At 35.9% G+C, this 18,685-nt stretch overlaps 1 long non-coding RNA gene across 1 annotated transcript; it reads right to left on the reverse strand.

Moving 5' to 3' along the window:
* Positions 1-9,677: 9,677 nt before the first annotated feature.
* Positions 9,678-10,865, reverse strand: LOC120006528. The gene is made up of 2 exons (XR_005470029.1): positions 10,497-10,865; positions 9,678-10,402 (listed from the first exon to the last, which is right to left on the reverse strand). It is a non-coding gene; the product is annotated as an uncharacterized LOC120006528 (long non-coding RNA).
* Positions 10,866-18,685: the final 7,820 nt, after the last annotated feature.

Below are 18,685 nucleotides of genomic sequence, written 5' to 3' on the forward strand. Positions count from 1 at the left end.
CTCGAAATCTTCTTCAGAATTCTCGTCATCTTCAGCCTGACGACGAACTTCTTCCTCAGCCTTAGCAAGTTCAGCATATATCTCCTCTTTGGACTCCTCAAGTCCGTCCTTTCCAACCAAAACTGGGCAAAGCTTATCAAGAACACTTGGATCTTGCCCAGCCTCAATTAGAGCCTTCTTGGCCATTTTAAAGGCACCACGACCACCGAAGTAGCCTTCTTGACGAAGAGTTAACTTGAACTCCTCAGAGGCTTTGAACTCTTGAACCCCCAGGGCCTTGCCTTTGGCAATAGCCTTCAGTCGTTCAGCTTCAGCAGCTTGGGAAAGCCTAGTGACCTCAGCCTCCAGCCTGGATTTTTCCTTACGGTATTTGAGCTCCTTGGCGTTAGCGGCATTTAGAGCTTCGGTCCTCTCCGTTAGTTCGGCCCGAAATGTCTCTAGCTCAGCTTCAGCTTTCGCCTTCGCCATGGCAGCTGCTTCGGCCCTTTCAATTGCTGCCGTTTCATTGTGAGCCATGTTCGCTATGCCTCCAGGAAGTGTAGCAAGAACAGAGACAACCTACATAGGCATAATGAACTTCAGTACTTCGGGACCAATTTCATCTGTAAAAATACCAAGTCAAAAAAGGAGAACCGAAGTTAAATGAAATTATTATACCTTCATAGCTGCAACGTTCAGCTCTGACACCTTGTCTGACAAAGCAAGCGCTTCGTATCGACTGAAGTCAGCCGGAGTTGAAGCCTTCGCAACCATCCTACCCGCAATAGTTGGGTTATTGGCAGAATCACTCACCAGAACATTCCAGTTCGGTGTATGAACAGTGAGGTCTTCAATTTCCATCCTTCGGGGAGGTTGGGTCACTGGAAGAGGGATGTTGGCATAATCTGAAGTCCGAGAGGGGTTTGAGCTCAGTTGAGTCACCCTGACCGAACTGTGAACAGTTGTGGGAGCGTTGAGCACATTGGCTGCAGCAGAAGTCTCTCCCGTTGTATTCTTCCTTGAACGCTTCGGGTTCGGCTTCCTCCTGTTTCCCTTACCAATGCCGTGCTTCTTGCCCTTTGAAGCCCCAGCGCTGAACATGTTGACGTAGTCCTCCATGCTCGCCATATCTGCACAATGGATGACCGAACATGTTAATAAAGAAGTAATACAAACAAATGAATTTCTCTAAGTCTAAAAAGACCAACCGAAGCACACCTCTCTGTAGAATAACCGAAGAATAGGCATAAGCAGAATCAATTCTACTGAATGATAGAGAGACTGAAGGATTGGGAGGAAGGTAAGACTTCAATCGATCTAGTAATTCTCTATCAGTCTCAAGCCTGAGTTCGAGGGGATTATTGAACTGAAAAATGTGAGGAATACCGAAGGTTGTTCGGAACGGAAGGTTCTCTCCGGGATGAAGGGGGGCCTTCACAAAAAAGTAACCCTTCTTCCAATCTTTAATTGAAGCTTGGTAGTGAGGGGCTTCAATTGGAGACCGAAACTGAAAGTAGTACAGCCCGGCCTCCCTACCATGCCGACTCAGTCTAAAAAGGTGTTGAATGATAAAAGAATTGAAGGGTATTTTGTACTTGGCACACAGGTTGATGACGGTATTAAGGAATAACCAAGAGTTCGGGGTTAGGAGGGTCGGACAAATACCGAAGATACGAAAAAAACTGGTCAGTGCAGGGGGATAAGGAATCCTTGCACCATATTTTAGAGAGTGAAGCGAAACGGCGAATTCACCTTCCTGTGGATGAAGAGGGTGTTCGTCTGAAGGTATACGACGACATGCCCAGGGGATACCGAAGTCCCTCTTGATGTTTGACACCCCATGATCATCCAATCCTGAACCAGATAGACAGGTCGGTTCGGAATCGACCTCGTCTCCCCCCGCTTGTTGATTGGGTGGAAGCTCACTTGGATCAGCAAATTCGGGATAAGCTGACCGAAGTACTGAAGCCTCGCTAAGGCCGGGGGTAGGAGAATCGATGATGTTCACTTCAGAGTCAGACGCAGTCTGTTCACTCGAAGTAGAGGAAGAAGACGCGTCCCCCGAAGAGGAAGACGAAGTGGAGGAACTTACAGACATAATATAAAAAAAAAAGAAAGAAAGGAGTAAAGACTGACCTTGTGAAAACTGAGAGAACTAGGGATTGAAGTATGTTCGGTTTTGCAAAGGAAGGCTTCGGTCGGTCAGTCAGATTAAACGCTCTAAATAGTAAAAATGAGGCGAGTAAAAATCGAAGAGAACTGCAAGCCACCTATTTATATAGGGGGAAAGATCTGATCTAACGGTACGTAGGTTGAGACGCTCTGCATCCTTCGATCTTGTCCGCAAAAATGAACCGTCGAACAAACATTATTACACTCATACCCAGTTCATCATTAAGATACCTCGGTACGAGTGTGGGGGGCAACTGATATTCCCAAAATACCCCCATTAATGGGAGAAGGCCACGTGGCAGAGTAAGTTCCAGTGAGGACAATGTGGGTGTCGTACCGAAGGGTAAACTTCGGTTCTTGACCGAAGTGTATACCTCTGCACTATCAGACCGAAGACCACACTTCGATAACCGTACTACAGAAGCATGTACGCACGAAGCTTCAACTAATGAAGAGTCCTCATAGGACGCCAATTCTAGATAGAGTCCTACTCCCCTTTGGAGAGTGATACAGATAGAATTTACCATCCGAGAAACCCTCTGGAAAACCAATGAGAGAAAGTTTGACTCCTACTACAACTCGAACACTTCAAACTCATATAAAAGGGGAACCTCTGCCCTCAGGTAAGGGATCTAACTCCTGCATTCTAAAATACTTACTGAGCAAGAGGCAACGCTCGAAGCAACGAGCCATCCTCCCAAGTTTAGTACTGTACTGACTTGAGCGTCGGAGGGGTCCCCCCGAGTACACCCTCGGGGCCCTACCGAAGCTTACGTTCGCTTCTTGTGCAGGAAGGAAAGAAGAGATCACGTACCAGCAAAGGAGAAATTAGTTATTCCAGCTCAGTCTGACTTGGCTGATTTGTCTGATAGGGTAGACCTGTTTTAGACATCATCAGTATCAATAAAACACATTTGCCCTTCCATCTTCTCATCTTCTCATCTCAACTATTGTGGTTGTTGAAACAAAGACAATGGATGATATTGCTAGCAAAACTTCGGCATTGGTAGTAGCTGCAAGTGATGGTGGTATGATTTTAAATATATCTAAACACGTTTTCAATAGTGCATTGATAATGGATTCCGGTGCAACAAATCATTTTTCCCATTAAATTGTCCCGACAAAAATTTATTTTCATTGCCAACGGTAACTCTGCTTCTGCTATTGGGGAAGGATATTTGTCCCTTGTTGATACTTTGAATTTAGATTTCATTTCAGTTGTTCCATCTTTGGATCATAATCTTTTGTTAGTTTCTCAAATCACCACTGCCTTATTTTGTGTTGGGATATTTTTGGCATGGATTTTATGTGTTTTAAGGACATCCAAACAAGGGAGACTATTGGTTGTGGTATTTGGCTAGGGAAGCTATATTATTTGGACTTGGTGTCAAAGAACTCGTACAAGTTGCGTCAAGCATCGACGGTGGATGGTTAGAAGAAGAAAAAGAAGAAATCTAACATTTGACTTTGACATTGATGTCTGGTGTATCCTTTCATGGTCAACCATAAATTTTGGTGCCTAATTTGGCCACCATAAGCCACCCCTTTGGGAATCACCATCGTCATTGAACTTGTATCTCTGAGCTCTACAGATTTCAGCTCATTGAATGGTCATAATATTAACAGAAAAGTGAAAACTCATTTGTGACTCAGTTGTAACCCAATCTTAGACCCGTTAACCAGGTGTATTATTTATTTTGCCTTCATGTTCTGGAGGTATAGAGAAATTTATTCAAGAATCCATTGTTAATCCATATATTTTGTTGTTATTCCTTTGTTTTTAACTTCAGACAGTTGGTTATTCCATTTTTTTTAATGATTATTTCACTGTTTTAATCTTAGACGAATGATTATTCCACTGTTTGTTTAATAAATCCGTCGATTTAGAAATTAATCTCAGACATATGGTTATTTCATTGATTTTTATAGTTATTCGACTATTTTTAATCTCGTATAGATTGTTATTCTATTAATTTTGATGTCATTCTACTATTTTTAATCTCAAACAGATTATTATTCCGTTGATTTAAAACAATGATTTAGGTTAATTTTCCTTTGTTTTTAATTTCATTCCATTGATTTTGAGTGTTGATATATGATATTTTTCATGAATTTCAGTTACTATTTTTATTCAATGGAATAACCATAGGTTTGAGACGAAATTCAATGAAATTTAGTTATTCCATTATTTTAATTCAATTGAATAACCATAAGTCTGAGACGAAATTTAATGGAATTTGTTATTCCACTGTTTTAGTTAAAATGGAATAACCATACGTTTGAGATGAAATTTAATGGAATTTCGTTATTCCACTATTTTAATTCAAAGAAATAAACATAGGTCTGAGATGAAATTCAATAGAATGTTGTTATTCTACTATTTTAATTCAATGGAATAACCATAGGTTTGATATGAAATTCAATGAAATTTTGTTAAAAAACAATGGATCTCAATTTACAAAACAATACTATGAAAACTGTGTAACGCTTAGAAAACTGTTGCTTTTCAAAATTGACCTGTCATTTATGTTTTGAAAATCGTGTTTTTAAAATTTGCCTAGTCATTTGCTGTCATGGACATGCAACATAGACTTGGGATGAGTCGTGCTACTAATAGTTGGGCTTCCTAACACTACTGCATACATTCTGATGTTTGGGGTCCATCCAAAATCACTACCTTGGTTGGATCACATTGGTTTGTTACCTTTATTGATGATATTATCAGAATGACTTGGTTATACTAGATAAAGTTCAAAAGTGAAGTGAACTTGTTTTAAAATTTTCATAAAATGGTTTTTACTCAGTATAATGCACATGTTAATGTTCTTCGTAGTTGATGTGCGATTTAAGACTCATTAAAAATATAGCAATTCCAAACCCAAATTATACTCGCAAGTGCAAGAATCAATTGTAGTGTAGAAGTGGCAAATACGAGTGTCGTATCCATAAGAACTGAATATTAAATATTTACAATTTCAACTCCTCGTAATTATCAGTGAAAACAAAATGAATAATAATTAACACAAGTAAACAAACACTAAGGATCCGATTTCACCAACTCTATTGTATTTAAAGTATTTAGCTGACAATTATCATTTCATTCACGTCTGTCAAAGATCAAGTCCCCTAATTTATGCAATAGTCATGGGTATCTAACTTACCACGTCTATCCTTAATTGCAACCATCCATGAACATCTAGTTGGGTAGGACAATCAAGAATGCATTACAAAGACCCTAGCATATGACATCTATGTCTAGGTAACTCCGGTATTAATTGCAAGAAGCTGGTCTCAAATTGGACATGGGCATCTGCCTCAGTTTGCATCACAGTAATCAAACCTAGATAGTGGATTTAATTATCAATAAAGAATAACTAATTAACACTTGACATAACCTAAATAAACTAACAATTAATCAAACCAAATTTATCTAAACACAATAGAGTAGATCAATCGTCACCTTAATAAGAGGATTAGTTTCTCATGTTAGGCTTACACAACAAATAAAAATATATAATATTCATAAAACAAATAGGAAAAACCCTCTTATTTTCCTTGCTCTCCTTTGCTGCACGAGAACCCTTTTCACTTTCAATGTAACTCTCTTGTATGTGTTGTGCTCAATTGTGGTCTGTCCACCCTTTCGTTGTCTCTGCAATGCCCTCTATTTATAGAGAACAAGGATCACTTCTGGTGAAATGTAGCTGGCGATGAAGGTGTAGATCAGGTGTAGGATACATTGATGGAGGTGGACATAGGTGGAACTGGTGATGAACTGATACACATGGGTCAGTGATGGATTACAGAAGCTGAAGATAAGGATGGAAACTTCAAGTGGAGCAGAGGAGTTGGTTATGCATTCATGAGATGGAGAATGAGATGGAGATGGTGATGATGTCCTCGTCATTTCCTAGTTTGACCATGGAAATAAGATAAGGTGAAGAAGGTGACATGTTGTATGTGAAAGGAATCGAACAACGATCAAGCAGTGGAAGAATAAAAATTTTCGATTCCTAATCCGAGGATCTGTTTAAAAACAACATTCGATTATGGGTTTAGAATAGTTACCCTTGTAGCGCGCCTTTCGTACTGTCGAAGCATACAACGAACACGAACTTTCTGATCGTGCCTCTACGGTATCCACACCTCTACGGTATCCACACGAACGATGCAATCTTCGTGTACGTCTCACGTTCACGAACGAAACTCACGAGCCCTCCGGTTGCTAGACCGAAACGAACCCGACGTATTCAAATCCGATTCAACACCTTGAATCAGTACAGTGAGCAAAATAGGAGAACACCTTTCGAAAGATTCTCAGGCTTATTCTTAGAAAAACTCACGTATGACTTCTATGTTTTTCACAAAAAACCCTTTCTTTTTAATAATAAAATTATTATATATAATAATAATTAAGAATGGATGACAATTCACCCTAGAATTCTATCTCTTTATAAACATATATATATATATATACACGTTCAAAACTTTTGTGGTTTTTTTTTTCTTTCTATATATATATATATATATATATATATATATATATATATATATATACACAACGTACTATATATATATATATATGTATTATATATATCGTTATATATATTTGTAAACATATATATACGTATATATATATATACACACACGTTCAAACTTGTGTGTTTATTAATATCTATATATATATATATATGCAACGTATATATATATATATATATATATATATATATATCCAGTGGCGGAGTTGGGATGGATTGTCACTGGGGTCGCACTTTCTATAATGATAAACAATTATATACCAAAATAACCTATTAAGAGGACAAAATGATATTAGTTAAAATCACTCAAATAATCATAGTCATAAAAACAAACATATTACAATTAGACAAATAACAAATAAAATAGTATATATATTAATTTTTTTAAAAAAAACATTGAGTGGGGTCACTTGACCCCACTCCACCCGCCTATCTCCGCCACTGTATATATCTTTATATATATACATATATAAAGAAAATGAAATCAAATAATTCCAAAATGTTTGAGTCCTACTCAAATACTTCTCTTGGTTTTTAATTACTTAATATCAAAGTCAAAATATCCTAGTCCAACTAGGACCGTAAAATGCTCACATTAAATATGAAATTAATCTCATGAATTTTACGTTCCGTATTGCTTATCATTCTTAGTGTGCGACCCTGTAGGGTTCCCGTAATGTTGGCAGTAAATATAAAATCCTATTTTAGAATTACAAGCAGTGAGTGATGTCTAGCAACATATCACTGCTACCCAAATTACGAGAAAGTCAATGCTTTGACTTAACCTTTACCGTGACTAATGTTACCGTGTTGTAAATTCTCTTTATCCTCGATATCTTGATTGAACACGAGACATGGATATGTCACCCTCGTATAACTCAATCAATGTTTCCTGATTCCCGAATAAGCTAATCAAAACAAATGACATTGATATCATTATATCAACTCATTTGAGCATGGCCATGCATTTATCAGCTCTATTCAATCAAGAAGCCTTAGATATCAATCTCGTGTTATGAGAAGGATAAATTCCATCTTGATCACTCATATCCCTCTACATAATTTATTATACACCTGATCACCACCTTTATAGCCACCTTTATAAGGGCAACGTTTGACAGTGTCAAAATAAACAATTTCTTATGTCGGGAACAATGGTGATCTCAGGTCGAAGGACTACATAACACCATCATCACTATGAAATTATTTATGACATGCATAACACGATCCATGTAATGATTTCATGGTGGGTCGATCCAGTACATAAATTCTCCAATTTATGTACCTACGTGTTGACTTAATATCATATATTAATCAAGCACATATTAGCCTCTACATATTATTGTCGTCCCTGTTAACAATAATATTTGGCTAAGGACATTTAAGAATATACATTATATTCTAGGGACATTATTACAATAATTCACACTACACAGATATAAATAATTGCAATAACTAAAAATAACTTTATTAACAAAATATCCATGATAATATAATGTGCTAAAGAATCATTATATGATTGACTTTAGTGCACACTCTCCAACAGTATGTAATGATCTCAGCAACCTATATATAGACAAGTGATTTATGTATATCTATAGGTGAACAAAGATCATTATAAAGTGATGATATAAGCCACAATGAATCCGACAGGCCAAAAGAAGTCTTGCAATTGGACTTTCAAATTGTAGGCTTTCAAATTAGATCTTTAACAAATAAATGATGGCCTTTCAAATGATATTAAGAAGATGGGCTCCTCAAGAAATGGGCCAGCATATATTGAACATGGATTGGTATGAATTGAGCCTCAAAATGTAAAAACAAATATAAAGCGATTAAAAATGGTATTTGTACGTAAATGGTATTTTCTAGTAAAATTAAATATCCTATGAGTCATTAAGTGGTTAGTCATCTTTTGCCATAATCAAGTAAATCAATAATCGTTTCTATTCTTAACAGTGTGCAACAAATCTTACCCAACCCAAGGTGGAAAGTCGCGATGAATGAGGAGATGAAATTCTTGCAGAAAAATAAAACTTGGAAACTTGTTGATTGTCCACCAAGAAAAAAAACTAGTTGAATGCTACTGGGTTTATACTGTGAAGTACAAAGAAAATGGTATAATTGAACACTTTAAAGCGAGACTAGTGGCAAAATGGAGCACCTAGACCCATGGGATTGATTACACAGAGACGTTTGTGCCTATAGCTAAAATCAACACAGTTCGGGTCTTGTTGTCTCTAACTGTGAACTTAGATTAGCTATTGCAACAGTTTGATGTGAATAATATCTTTTTAAATGAAGAAAGGAAGGTTCTAAAGAGTTACTGATACTGATTGGGCTATAATGGTAGATGACCGATGATGTACTTCAAATTATCTCACCTTTGTGGTGATAAGCTCGTTAAATGGACAAACAAAAGTAGAATGTTGCTGCACATTCAAGTGCAAAGGTTAAATCAAGAGGTATGTTAGTTGGAGTACGTGAAACATTATGGTTAAGACTTCTCTGGATGGATTGTGATAGTAAAGCAACATGTGATATTTCTCATGATTCGGTTCAACATGATCGTACAAAACATGTGGACGTAGACAGACTTTTCATTAAAAAGAAGTCGGACGAGAAAATTGTGGATTTGCCTAAGATTCAATTAGAGGAGCAATTGACCGATATTCTTATCAAAGCGGTTTCAAGTCTAGTGCTCTTAATTTTTTGGGCAAGTTGGGTATGTGTGACATGTATGTACCAATTTGAGCGAAAGGTGTTAGAGCATCCACAGTGACCCATGCTAGAGAGACACTTCGTATACATGAGAACTTGTGCATTATTGTTAATATCAAGTACTAGATAAAGCCACACCTATAATGGCACAAAATATCAATCACTTGAAATTCGATCTTGGTTGTTATTTGTGCAATTAGTGGGTCCCACAATCTTGGTTGTTAATGGAAAAGTGGAAGAGAGAAAGGAAGGGAAAGAAAGAAGCAATGGAAAAATGAGTCCCACAATTTCATTATTCATGAACTAGGAAGTACTCCAAATATGGAGTGTTACAAATTTTTCAGCTTTTTTGGAGTGCCAAAATGTGTCCACTGTGAACATCTATCACTGGATTTATCAAGAAAGTACCATCTCAAGCAGACAAGCACTCGAAATGGGTACCACTATGATTCTCTCCTAAGGGTGTAATTTGCGGGTGTAAAATGCGGGTTTCTTCAACAGCTGTTGGATCAATCTTAAGACCAAAATCTAAAACCACAATATACACTCTCCTACCCCATCTCTTTCACGGTTTCCCCTCTTCTCTTCTTTCACGTTCGTTCCTCCCTTCACTTCGTGATTTCCCTTCACAGGAAAACAACTGAAACCCACGTCGCGAATCGCGATAACCGTCTCCCTCATCAGTCTCTCGCCTTCACCTCACCGGAATCCACACTAGTCACCAGAATCCACACCAGGAGACCCATCGTTATCAATGCCTCACCAACAACTCTTACCCATAAAACACCCATCCACTAACAAGCTATTGTAAAGCAAAAGAAGGAATTGAAAAGGAAAAAGATAAACATTTGACTTCACCAAATTTGTTCGACCAAGACTGAAATTCCAATCTGGTTGTGTTTGCTTATGATTTTTCAGTTTTGCCAAATCAATATATCTACGCAGGAGTGAACAGAGCTCCATTGGTACAGCAGTTAATCGGAGAAGAAGACCTGTGAAATCCAACTCTTGTCAAAATCAACCATCAGTTGCTACTTATAGAGAAAAATCACTAAGCAAAATCAACTCTGGATCCACACAGCTTACAGATCCACCACCAGTAGAGACTAACGAGCCGTGCTTGAGGAGTTATTCCGCCGCTTCTACTCTGATCGTTCCTGGTGAAAGCACTGGCGAGGAAATGAACTGAGAGGTCTCATATGTGGTCCTAAATCAAGTGAGGAAGGGTGTATGTTAGGATTTAAGATCTCAACCCTTGGATTGATCCAACGGCTGATATAGAAACCCACAAAATACACCCACAATTTACACACTTACCTGAGAAAAGCTAATATATATAATAATAATTTAGAGTTTATAAGTCATATCATGTTGCTCTAGAAAAATTAAATATTATTATTAAAAAAATCTCATTATTCAAAATTGAAATCGTCCTAATTTTGTTAGCAAAGCACGTATAATCTTATTAGTTTTAGCTCCACTTTTCTGTAGAGCCAAAAATCAACAAAATCAATAACTAATACAAATCAATTCATCTATATTTGTAATTTAATCAATTTTATTTCATTGATTATATATTTGAATGGAGAAAACAAATACGAGTGGTGGATTCTTGTTGATGTTCTCATAGACTCATGTAACCGCCCTCAAACTTTTGGGATAAAAAGCTTTGATGATGATGATTAAATATTTGTAAAATATCTTCTTTATTGATTTAGAAAATTGAAATTTCTACTATGATTAAGAGGTCTAAAAATCAATTCACTTTCTGGTGAGTTGTTGAATATAATAATATAGAGCTAAATATATGCATTATGCAACTCACTTTAATTACCAGACAAAATGAGATTCATACTCGATTAAAAAATTAAATATCATATTAATATACATGTTGATTACATCTTAGGTCAGTCGAAAGCTTACAATTCAGCAAATTTCATATGATTCATTCAGAGATCCAACTAATAGATTAATAATGATAAAGTCAGTTTCATATATATTGTACATACATAGATACAGAGAGGTGTAACGTGAGTCGGGGGCCGTGAACCAATGCGGCCACTGCTGAGCAGAAGAGCTTCAAACATTTAAAAATTAAAAAATACTAGTAAGGTTTGAAAATATTCAAGAAGGGAACACAATTATAGTCATTGTTGGCAATGGCGGAGTCAAGAATTTATGTTAGGGATTACTAAAAGTTAATAGGGGTCGGGGTAGTGTACTTGGGGAAAAAATTTTAGAACTATTTATAATATTACAAAACTATAGAATATGAATATGCTTCTATCATTATTTTATTAAGACTTTAAAGATATTTATGTTATAGAGTATGAATATGCTAGAGATGTCTTTCATCTCCTTATTGGATCTCAAGGTAAAGGACTCAGACTGAAGAAGTGAGCTTGACGTTTGACTATTAGTAATAATTATTGTTGTCGTGAGGGATTCATCCCCTTTTGCCCATCTCTTTCACGTCTATTCTCATCTCCTACTATAGCAAGGCGACTGATGTGAGATTTCGAACCACTGAAATTATAGCGAGAAAACTCAGTTATTACTCGCAAGTGCACGAATCAATGGTAGTATAGCTTGGCAAATATGAGTGTCGAATTCACGAGGATTGAATATTAATCTATCCTAATTCCAAAATTCACCACAAATATCACCGAAGAAGAAGACAAAAATTGTTGATGGTTTATTATGAGAAAGAAAGATAAAAATTATGAGAAGAATTGTAAAGAACAAATCAAAGGGTTATATGGAAGATCAAATTGGCGAAAATACTAGGGTTTGGATTTCACCATTTTATTGCACTTAAATCCTTTAGTTATCAATTATCATTCCTTCATGAATGTCAAAGACCAAGTCCCCTAATTCATGTAGTAGTCATGACGTCTAACTTACTACGTCTATTCCATGACGTCTAGACTAATTTAACAAACAAGAATGCAATTAGATCTATGACAACTTATGTAGCAATCACATGAATCCTTGCATATGGCGTCTATGTCTAGGCAGTCATGGTGTTAAATTGCAAGAAGTTATTCCCAATCCGAGTATGGCATCTACTACAAATTGTATCAGAACAATCAAACCTAGATGGTAGCTAAGCATCACAGTTCAATCATCAACTAAGCACAACAATCAACACTTGACATAACATAAAGAAATCCAAAAATTGATCAAACCAATATCATTAAGCACAATCAAAGAGGCTACATCATCCCCCTAGCAAAAGGCTTAGTTCCTCATGCTAGATTCACACAAGAAAGTAAAATTAATAGAATCCACGGAAATCTAGGAAATAAACACAAGAATGATGGAACCCGATTACCGAAATCCCTTCTTCTTCTTTCTTTGTCGTCAACCTCCAAAACATCTCCCTTTTTTGACTTGTAATGAGGTATTAATATATGTTTGAAACTCTCCCCAACCTCCTAGGGTTTCCTTCAATAATAATAAAGAACGTAAACCTCAAAGGAAACTACTAAAACAAATCAAACTTCTAATTCTCAAATTTTATTCTGTCGAGCAGCTGTTGAACGCCTGTTGAGCATCTGTTGAGCACTAGTTGCAAGCCAATATTGTGACATCTATGCTAGAGCGTGGGTTGAGCAGCTGTTGAGCTTAAGGAGCTGAAGAAGCACAAAAAAATATAATTTAAGCAAAATCCGATCTCATTTTGATAAACAAAACATCAATTCAACCTAAAAACACAAGCACAAATGTGTATAATAATATGCACATCGACGACAATTCATATCAGTCTATGTAAGTCTTCTTCTCTTTGATTCACATATGCATTCATTTTCGTTCGTCGATTGATTGCTTTTTGGGAATAACAAGATGATCCGATATTAGTCCAGGTTCATCTTCTTCTATCCACCCATACATTTATTTCACACGACGAAGAAGAGAGCCAGACCTGGTCCCTATCGTGGCTCGCTTTCTCGACCTCATTACGTTTCCATGTCTCTCTCATCACAAGGACTTCCCTCTTTGTTGCCTCCCTCAGCGGTCGACTGGATCAGGATTCTTTCGTTCTCCTGTTGCTTCAAGAGCCTCTGTTCAGATCCATGATTGTCGCCAAGTATGGTTTTCCAGATTTTCTTTTGATTATTTCTTCTATCGTGTCCAGGTATGGTTTTCCAGTTGATTAGGTTGTTGTATTCTTTCTCTTTTGTTTCCAGAGTCTATCATAATCAGACAATGAAAATCAGACAGTTGAACATATATGATGCATCAATATTTGCTTAGAATAATAATAATAAGCTCAACCATATAATCTAAAAATATTTTAAACGTACCAACTAAAATATTTCATTCCACCTCACTAAGAAACCATTCCAAATTTCAAGCTGATAATGTCAACTATTTCCCTTCAAGGACAGGTTAAAAGTCACCAATAGAAAAAATGCTATTATCGAATGGAATTTATACGTTTTTGAATGGACATGGCTCAATTAGAGGTTTTCTTTATTTGTTCCTATATTCCTCCTACAGTTATTTTGTTTTTGTTGCCGTTTTATAGGCTACTCCTTTTCATCGCATGGAGACATACGTATGGTCTTTTGCTTTTCGAAATCTTTCCTACTCTTCGTCAAATGCAAAGCAACGATGCTTCCCTGTTCATCTTTCAGATTTGTTTTCTACTATTAACGCATATATTCATTGTCCTCGATACGGTTTTTTTTTGGGTTGGGGACCCCTCTGCCGTGTTAGAGACAATCAAGAAATTTGACTCTATCACAATTTCATTGCAAGACGTTTGATCTTTGATCTTTCAGGTTCGTATCCATCCATTCAAACCTGCTTTTTCATTTTGCTTGCGTGCTTTTTTTTTTTCCTTTGGGTTGGGAAATTAAAATCCTCTCGCATAGATGAGGAAATCATTAAAAAAAAACCATTCGCAATAATTTGATTGGGCGGAAATCATAGGTGTACAATGTTTTTCAAATGTCCTTATAGAAGATACATATCAACAATCTAAAGTTTATAGGATATAGTCTGTTTACTGCACTAAAGTACTCAATAATATGGATTTAGTTTGGAAGGTCAGCCCTGCTTACATTGTATGTTATCTACTCAAATGATGCAGTAGTGCTTCTTTGGTCCATGGATACGCGAGCAGATGACCTTGCATATAAAAGCAATAACAAACTCATCAATGTTATGAGAAAACTTTTAATCAGATCTAGCTATTGTTGATATCTTTTATATCAGGTTGAAGCTAGCTTTGAAGAATATGAGTTTCTCTTCTCTCTTCCGATTTCAAATTCTATTTTGGCAAGAGATGATAGGGCCAGTGGAGTTTGAAAGAGACCTATGTTTGCCGTTCCTTTTTAAAAAAAAAAAATGATCAGAAATTGCTTTTGTTGGTATCTTTTGAATGAGGTAGAACCGTTGAAGCTAGCCCTGCAGAACATACGTTTCTCTTCACTCTTTTGAATTCAAGTTTCATTTTGGCAAAAGACAATCGGACCAGGAGCGTTTGAAAGAGACCTTTGCATAAGCTCTCCTACTAGAAGTGGAAGAGCTTTAGCTTACGTACTGCCGATAGTGCAGATGATATGGTATTTCTGGTTTGTGCTTCCTAAAGATGGGCATATTGCTATGATATGATCTTATTTGGTGATGCTGCTATTTCACTTGGTTATCCTTAAACTCTTGCTATCCTTCTTCAAGACATCGTAATTGCTAACCTCTTTAAAATATATTTTTCATATCCGTATATAATATAGACCGTCACAAAATACTCATCTGACATTCAGATGATAATGTTGAGGCACTCTCTCCATTCATAAGATACATTCATTTTAGCAACTATTACTATCTTTGTTGTGCTGATATAATTTTTTATAAAAAAAAAACCAAAATCATTGCTGTAGGACTTTGGTTTATCAAGAGGTGTTGCTGCTAAGCCTACAGTGGACAGTAATGACTGCAGTCTCATTGGAGAAAATGTGGGTAGCCAAACAATGCACAACATTGGAGAGGAGTCAAGTGATAGCCGCATGACGAGTAGCGCAAATAAATACAAGAGAAAGAAGCAAAACATTAGCTCAGATTAATATCTACATGGATGTTTCCTGTTACCTTTATTAGATGTGATATACATATTACATCCCAATGCATTTTTATTCTCCCAGAATCCTCTTTCCTTAAATTTAATGTGTCTAATGTTAAGACTTATATTTTTATTGCCAATTTAATTAGTTGGTTATTATAAAGCCTCAATCTTTATTACCTTTACAAATTTCATGAAAATTTATCACTTTCGTTACTCTGTGTTCTCTGTCTTTTTGGATATCCTTTCCAAAACCCAGAAAGTGTTCAAAACATCTGATAGACAATTTGTTAAAAACTTTATGGCATACAAATATTAATGGCTATTGTGTAGCGTTTGTCGTCCTGGATGGCAAAATAAATGAAGGAATTGGTGCATAAACTTTGAAAATATGCAAGTATGAAACTTAATTGAGTAGAAACATAGTTAGAAAAACTGTTGTTAGAATTTAGTTCCCTAACTTCAAGAAACAATGACTTTAGAGGAAAAAAAATTCTAATATGATTTTACTCTGGGTACTGGATTTGGATAATATGAATTCTACGACTCTTTATAGGAGAACTTATGCATATATTTAGCTTTCAAATCAGTAAATAATTTGCTGAGGTTTATATAAAGAAATCTATTGACAATATCCCTAAGAACATATATGGGTTGTGCGTCTAAATTTACTATCAAAACTTCCAGGCCGACATTGGTTTTAATTAGCTATTGCAACAAATGTCTCGGAAGTGTTGAACCTTTTAGATTTTTGGACTTAGAAATGACTGCATGAGTTTCCAGGCCCCGGCATCTAATTTGGTATTGTACTTGACATTTTTCGTCTTGCTAAATCAAGGATTTAAGGTAGAAGTGAATTCATAGCGGTTAATTTAACCATCCCATCGACGTTAATAAATTTCCTGTATTTTACATCTTCAAAAATTATAGTCTTGTTAATTTTATATATTCTATCATTATAGTCTTCCGCTGACAATAAGTCGTTTCGTACCTTCATATCGAATTGGGTTCACATTGTGAAACTCTCATTAATATAAAAATTATTCACAAGTAATCAAATGTCTTAGTTTCCATGTCACGCGAAGCGTAGGTTCACAATTAGTTTGAACTAAGTTGGAGCCCAGCTACAGTGCAATAGATAAAAGAGTGGGCTCACTAGAGTAAAGCCCAAAGTGAACTAATGACCTTTCCAACATGTGTGAAGATGCCAAAACTTGAACAATAGAAAGTCGGCCCAAGGTCCAGTATTCAAGAGGAAGAGATGACTTAGGGCTTGAAGAAAGATGAACTAAGAAACAACGACGCCATGGAAGAATCTTTTGCTCAGCTTAAATATTATTGTCTGTTTAACAGTCGTCTTCAATAATTGGATTAAGTGTAATTCGGGGGGACTACAGCTTAGTATAGTCCCCTGGATCCGCCCTTGATTGTTGTGGTGCAGTGATTTTGATCCAGTTTACCTACTAAGTGTCTCAAGTTCAATTTTGACCATGACACATTTTTCACATTTTTATTCAAGCTATGTCGAGCGCACTGGAATTTCTCCTAATATGGGTTTGATCCAATGTTTTTGCAATCAATACAGTGAATGAACATGTCCACATTAAACATATCCAATGTTATTGTAATGAATATAGTGATTCGATTTGCCACATTAACAATATGGGTTTGCATTTTTTGTTATTTTATTTTAACATTATTTTTTATGTGGCAGGTATACACTTAATCTCTCTCATACATGGCACAACATAAATGTGGGAGAATTTTCTCTCAGTTTTAGCTCTATAGTATTGTGTAGATTACAGAGAGGCCTTTTTTTCTTTTAAATTAGAGAAAGATGAAGATTTCGGGCTAGGCCTATAAACGGGTCGGATACGGACCGAATAAGGGTTTTTTTGAATTCAGATTCGGATACGGACCACGAATTCGGATCAGTTAAGGAAGTAACAGAATCCGAATCTGTTGGATACTAAATTTAGTAAACCATATCCGAATCTGAAAAACGATTATATAATATGCATGTGACAATTCTCTTTTGATTACCTAATCTGATTACTTGACTAGAAAATTCTCTTTTGATTTAACAAATTTATAACACCTTTTAAGAAAGAATTATCACATGCGCACCAATTTTACGCACTCGAAATCCAATGACTCAGAAAGCACAACAAAAGTGGGGACCACACATTTACTGTGGGACCCGCTGTATCAATGATTGAAAAATAAGTACTTAAAGTTGGTGCGCATATGAGAAGTCCTCACCTTTTAAGATTACTAAATTGCTAAACATAATTCATAAAATCAATAGAAACATAATTTAAATAGCTTTATAGGCAACAAGTTCTTCTTGGATTTCATACACTGAAACAAGTTAGAAGTTTTAGTAGAATGTGGATGCTTGCCCTAGATATTGGGCATTAATCTAGAAGATCAATGGTAAAGACAATATTAGATATTATATTGTAACATAAACCAATAGGTTACATTTTTATATCGATACAATATTATAAACCGGAAGCAGAGAGAAAGTATATCCAATTTTTGGTGGAGCCACCTATGCAATTTTGGTTCTTTCAAATAGAACAAGTTCTCAAGTAAGGATTCTACAAGCTCTCACAAGATATTTTACAAGAACCAGTCATTGCAATCTATAGGGAACTTGAGTATTGATTCAACAATTTTCATGCTGCTGGTGTTGGAAGAAAGCCATTTAACATATTTGTCTGATTTTGCTTCCTTCTAATTTTTTCACATTTTTTTTTGTTTTAATTTCTTTATGGTTTTTTTTTTTGTTTTTCTGATTGTGTATTCGGTGATATATTGGGTTAAAACAATAATACTAACTGAAATTATGGTTTGAATGTTACAGGATTGAGTTCTTGTAAAAAATCTCTTGGAACTTTTTCTTTTATTTTCTTTTCCTTTCCTCTCCTAACCTTTGTTTATTGGCCTTTCATTATTAATATGTTTTTTTCCCTGTCTTGAGAGAGGTTGTATTGATACTTTAAAGAAGAATTTCTCAGATTTGTGGAAGAAAAGTACATGCATGTACAAGACAACTTAACAAAGATTTATAGAACAAGCTTCAACATCAACTCAATCCTAGTCTTTACACCAGATCGGACATACATACATACATACATATATGTATATATGTATGATAATCATCATATTCCAATTCGGAATACCTTTATTCAAAACAAGCATA

This window comes from Tripterygium wilfordii, chromosome 9 (assembly GCF_013401445.1).
Source record: "Tripterygium wilfordii isolate XIE 37 chromosome 9, ASM1340144v1, whole genome shotgun sequence".
Lineage (NCBI taxonomy): Eukaryota > Viridiplantae > Streptophyta > Magnoliopsida > Celastrales > Celastraceae > Tripterygium > Tripterygium wilfordii.